The sequence below is a fragment of the Hemiscyllium ocellatum genome, chromosome 19 (genome assembly GCF_020745735.1).
Source record: "Hemiscyllium ocellatum isolate sHemOce1 chromosome 19, sHemOce1.pat.X.cur, whole genome shotgun sequence".
Classification (NCBI taxonomy): Eukaryota; Metazoa; Chordata; class Chondrichthyes; order Orectolobiformes; family Hemiscylliidae; genus Hemiscyllium; species Hemiscyllium ocellatum.
Genome location: NC_083419.1, coordinates 18,015,301 through 18,021,587, shown reverse-complemented (window position 1 = coordinate 18,021,587; position 6,287 = coordinate 18,015,301).

Here is a 6,287-nt window from a genome sequence, read left to right as displayed (position 1 = left end):
GACTTGATGTTGGAACTTCCTGCTGCCTGGTCAGAGCAGCTACCTGAATCGAGTAAGGGCATCTCATGAATCTCTGCAGCTAAGCACCCTAGCATATACATGAGACCTTGGTGACGTTGTGAAGGCTGGTGGAGTTGATTAGCTGACATTGTCACTTCACTGTGCTCAGTAAAGCTTGGAGAAATGTGAGTAAAGGCTGTTTGCCAGCTAAGGGAATTGGGGGCGGGGCAGGGGGGTGATGTTGAATCCCACATTTTCTCCCCACTGTGGAACAGCCTCCAGCCTCCAATCCCCACTAATCCTACCTTTTCTATTGCTCGATCATCCTTTGGAAATCCTGCTATTCCAAAGAGGGTGAGCTGCCTCAGGACACTTGACACTATTAATGTATATACGATCTCAATGGTCTAGGAAAGAAAGGCTTGCCTTTAACATATTATATTTCATGACTGTAGGACATCTAAAAGCACTTTATGGATAACTAAATACTTTTGAAATGTAATCACTGTTTTTGGAAAGTCACAGATAATTTGTGCACAGTATGCTCCCACAAATACTAATGTGATAATGATCAGATAAACTGTTTCAGTGGTATTCATTGGAGCATAAATATTTGCCTTGATAATAAGGATAACTCCATGGCTCTCTGCAAACTGGTGCCATGGGATTGTGTACATCCATCTGAAAGGGCCTTTACTTAATGCCAAAAGACAGCAACTCTAATTGTGCAGTTCTTCAGTTCCTTCAGTGTAGGTCTCTAGATTGGTACAAGAACTCACAACTTTTCAACTTGAAGAATTTCTGGTTGCAATTCTTGAGGTGGCTGTCCCACAGACCCCCAAAACCCCCTTTAACCCTGAATCAAAGTGCGAAGAATCATGATTCTGGTTAAGTCTGCTCATGCTTTCACTGGTAACCACAATGCATTCTATTGACCAGCTGCTAGAATTGTAAAACATTAATACAACTAAAAGTAGAAATGCCAGCAGGCCTGGATAGTCAGGTGTTGCAGAATACTTATGGTCAGGATTGAGGTGATTTTATTGGAGGTACTAGAGTAATTTTTGACTAACCCTCTGTTCCATTCTATCCTCCTGTTATTTTTCACATTTTCATGCAGCCTTCCTTCAAACGCTGTGGTACTCCGTTCTCCGATCCAGCATGAATAATCCTAGTGTTTTTTAACAGCTCCTAAAATCGGTTATTCTCATCCCTGGCCTCAGGCTGGCTGCTCATATTGTACACTTCCTGAAGTAACAGCATTGTATCTTATGACATATCACAGACTATGTAACTTCCCACTCACAGTTTACAAATAATAAAAATAAGGTAGAGGCATGAAAGGAATATAGACAACAGTTGAGCAGAGACTCATGTATTTTGAAAGAATATTGGATGAGTGTATTGAGGAGAGGATACTGAGGTACAGTGACAAATTTGGGTAGTAGCATTGGTTTAAGCTTACTCCTGTAGCTCCATTAAATTCATCTCAATATCCCTCAATATTCTTGGATGCCTATCATCTACTTTGCAATCCATTATTGTTTTAATATGACTTTCTTTAAGTTCATATTTCCAGTAGGGCCGGTTTGATTGGCTCCCACATTCCTGTTGACAATATAATACTTTTGCTTTAAAATCCTTCACCGTTTGCGCAGTCTCATGTACAGGCACATCTACCTGAGCAATTCTTTGGATTTTAATATATCTTAAATTTTTTTTTTAATTTTGGGTGCTTATCTTTTCTCATTATCTCTCTTAATTCCTACCTTCCCAGTTCAACATCTATATTTTTTGAGTTTTGAAAAAAGAGCCTACCTAGTGAATGTGGAGGGGATTAAGCAAAAGATATTTCCCATGTTTGAATATCTTGCTCACTAAAGGGATAAGGATAAACCTAGCAACTACAAGCCAATCAGTTTAATCTTGTTGGTGGTAAAGATTCTGGAAGCAATAAACATTTATTAGAACAGAAATTATTAGCATTTCATTTTTCTAAATGTTAACAAACATGGTTGAATTAATTTGCTTCCACATTCAAGTTTTGTTGAAAATTAACCTGACATGAGCATTAAAAAACAGACAGAACTTGTTTTTGCTTATGCTTATCTGTCTGACTTGATTCAACTTTATGAACATAAACAAGCTATAACAATAGTTATGTAATTAATGATGGATTATTTTGTATATTTAGTCATATCTTTTCAAAAGTTTTTCCTAACTTTCATAAATTAATATTAATAAAGTTTTTAAAATCTCTCTTCTGCATTTTCTTTGAATAATGATGAAGGAAAACCACTCATGAAAATGAGAGACTTATCAAGAATATTCCATCAGCAAAGCTCGCTAGATAGAACACCCTGTGAATGATCATTTAAGAGTAAGTAGGTGGTGCTGGAACCGTACAAAACATTGGTTAGGCCACAGCTGGAGTTTTATGTGCAGTTCTAGAATCCAAATTATAGGAAGGATGTGGTTGCACTGTGGAAGGTGCAGAGGACATTTACCAAGATGTTGCCTGGATTGATGTGCTTTAGTTATGAAAAGTGATTGGATAGATTCAGTCGGAGGGATATGATTTTTTTAATTCGTTCATGGGATGTGAGCATCACTGGCTGGCCAGCATGTATTGCCCATCTGTAGTTGCCCTTGAGAAGATGAAGATGAGCTGCCTTCTTGAACCGCTGCAATCCATGTGCTGAAGGTAGACCCATAATGTCCTTAGGGAAGGAATTTAGGATTTTGACTCATGTATAAAACTGAGAGTGTCATAGGCAGAATAGATGGGAAAAGCTGCTCCCCTTGGTGGAGGGATCAATGACCAGTGGGGCAGTAGATTTATGTTAAGGGGCAGGAGGTTTAAAGGGAATGTGAGTGGGAAACAACATCTACGCATAGGACGGTGCGAGTCTGCAACTCATTACCTGTAAGGGTGGTAGAGGGATCAGCCTTGACTGATGATGACACGATTTCAACTTGCATGGGTTTTCATCATTATGCCTTTACAATTTATAATGTGACACCAAAAAGTAAGATCAGCAGCGGTCTTAAAGCATATGTAAATGTAGTGCTTTTGCAAAAGAGAACCAGCCCTGTGCTATTGCTGATATGCAAACGCAGCAAACAATTAGGGCAAATTAAATTTTGGTGCTTATTACTAAAGAGATAGAGTGTAAAAGTAGGGATGTGTTGGTGCAACTGTACAAAGCATTGATTAGACAGCATCAAGAGTATTGCATCCAGTTTTGTCCCCATACTTGAGGAAGAATGCAATTGCATTGGAGGTAGTTCAGAGAAGGATCACTAGATTCATTCCAGATATGAAAGGCTTCTATTATAAGGAGAAATTGAACAGTTTATGCCTATGCTCACCAGAGTTTAGAAGAATGAGAGATCTAATTGAGATGTATAAGGGAATTATGTGGAACAGAGTTTCTCCTTTTGGAGCCATTTAAAATAAGAGCTCACAGTTTTAGGCTAAGGGATGGCAGATTTAAAACTGAGATGAAGAGGAATTGCTTCTGAGTCATGAATCTGCTTCATTCACTACCTCAGAGTGCAGTGAATGCCAGGGCATTAAACAAATTTAAGGAAGTGGATTTTTAATTAGTAAGGGATTAAAAGGTTATGGGAAAGGGGCAGGAAAATGGTGTTGAGACTGACATGAGATTCGCCATAATCGAGCAGGTCCTAGGGGTTGAATTGCCTACTCCTGTTCCAGCTCTTAAATTTTTATGGTAATTAGTTAGCAAATTGGAATTCATGGTCAATACAATGTTTTCAAAAAATGCTGTGAATATTTGTATTAATTCATGTTTCTTTGAGAAGTTTGCATTAGATCATGGTAGGCATCTGAAGTATGTGAAGATTTTATGATGTATGTTTGCTACAGGAATTCATATGGTAAGTCAAGGATTCAGTTATCATGTAATGCACAAGATATGACTTTGCCAAAGTGTTTCCCTTTAAGGCTACGTGATGCACTTTAGTTTGCTATCTTGAATTTAATCCTTGGATCATAGAATCTCTACAGTGTGGAAGCAGGCTATTTGTCCCATCAATTCCACACCAACCCTCTGAAGATTACCCTTTCCCTGCAACCCTGTATTTCCCATGGCTAATCCACCTAGCCGCCTTATTCCTGAATACTAAGAAATTTAGCATGGCCAATCCACCTAACTTGCACATCTTGGGACCGTGGGAGGAAACCAGAACATTAATTATAATGACTGGAGACCCATTGTTGTCTTAGGTGATGGATTCTTCCATTGCTTTGGATGAGTGTTCAGCAGAAAAGTCAACTCTTTTAAAAGTGAAGATTAATGGCATCTTGTGTGATATTGGGCTAAGTCTTGATTTGCATAGGCAATTGTAAGTAGCGTTGAAGGGATGAGTGAAGCATTGGCTTTCCAGTGCACTTGTTCATTCTGAAGGCACTTGACTATATTCTCCTCAAATGTCAAAATTGCTTGATGATCAAAACCTTTCCATTTGGATGTGTCCAAGGTTGCTTTTTCCTATGTATTAAATTTCAGTTTTCAACCTTTTGGGGTTGATTTTTAGACTGTCTTTACATCTCAGTTTGGGAAGTCCAGTAGTTTGCGTTTCCCCACAGTTGGCTGTAGACTATTGTCTTTGTTACATGGGAATCTCACATGCAATGCATCTGTCCAACTCAGCAAAGTTGGTCACCAACTCTGCTGAACATGTATTCAATGGGTAGGCTGTGCTTTAGAGGAACGGCAGTGTTGGGGATTTTAAAACGCACAAAGAGAGTTCAGAGAATAATGGTGGAATGCTTAAAGTTGTTTAATGCAATAGTTATAGGTTGCCTGGAGATGGGGACTTCTGAACTGGATTTTCTTGGAAACTACCACACCGTCTGAAACCAGGGGAATTCAACCAACAATTGTTCCAGGAAGAGAGCCTTTTATCAAAAGTTTAACTGTGGCAAAAATGTCTTAAATTTACACTCGGCAGAGTTTTTATTTCTTTGTTTCTCCACAGACATGTATTGGCTTCTTTAAAACAGTACGTGCGTATTTGCGTAATCAATAATAATTGCAACATTGTTTGAGTAAGTTTGTTTTGGTTACTTGCTGACAAACGAAACCTGGCTAACTCATTCTTAATGCTAAACCTGGCACAGTCTCATGCTTATAAAGTTAGGCATAGCGTCAACTTGGTTAAATTTAAAACGTATTCTGCCCAGTGGAGGGATGAGACTAGAAAAGTAAACAGAACACTTCTGTGTATGACAACATCTTTACCTTGGTAACATGTCAAAATGTTTGAGTGCATACTAGAGAAGAGATGAGAATTATATGGCAAACACTAGAGACAGCCTTCCTTGGTGGCATGGGCTGGCCAACAATTAAAAGATACTGATCTTCTTGAATGAATGCCCTGGGTTGAACCCTTGACCTACATTTGTGTTGTTCCTTGCTTGTCTTTTTCTTTCAAGCTCATGATATCACTGCAGAGCTGCTTTGCTGTCTGTGTGTACATAATTAAGGGGGTATAGCTCAGGTCTGAATAGTATCTTAGTTTAAATGTTAAGTTTGTTCTTAAAAATAGAGTTTTTTAAATTTATTGAAGAAACATGGTGCAAGTCCATTTTACTCTTAAGTAACAAAATAGAGAAACACATTGATTATTAAATATAGCATTTACATATTTGGTAGAACTCATGGAGTAGTGGGACTTGATCGCACTTTTCCTGTCCAAGTCGTAACAATTGAAAGTCAAACAATGATGGCAAGGGCATGCTATATGTGGATCTGCTGTGGCATTGCTTGCATAAATTAAATGAATAAATTACAAATATATGGTGATCTGCTGCTAATTTGAAAATGTGTTTTCTGTTCTATCATTTTTTTTTGTCATTCTCCTGTCATAGGCCTTGTCACTCCCTAAAAGCTGATGATAAACTTTCTCCTTAACCTGGTCTAGTCAAGGCAGTACAGACAAAAGCTTCATCAAATGAGTCGAAATAAATAACTGGACAGAGAACCTTTAACAATGATTAAATGTTAATGAGGAGTGTCACAAGAAGTATGTTAGTATATTGCATACACAACTAATATATGGTTTACTAAAGTATAAGTCATGACAGTTTTGATGGAGTAGTGTTGTGAAGAGATCCAAATATTAATTTTTAAGTATACATAGGACTACTTAATCTTTTATGACCTGAACTTTTAAACAAAGGACATTTAACGAAGCAGATGGCATTGAATATAGCAGCAATAATGCTGTACCTGCAAGGATTGGGAAGATTGGATGAA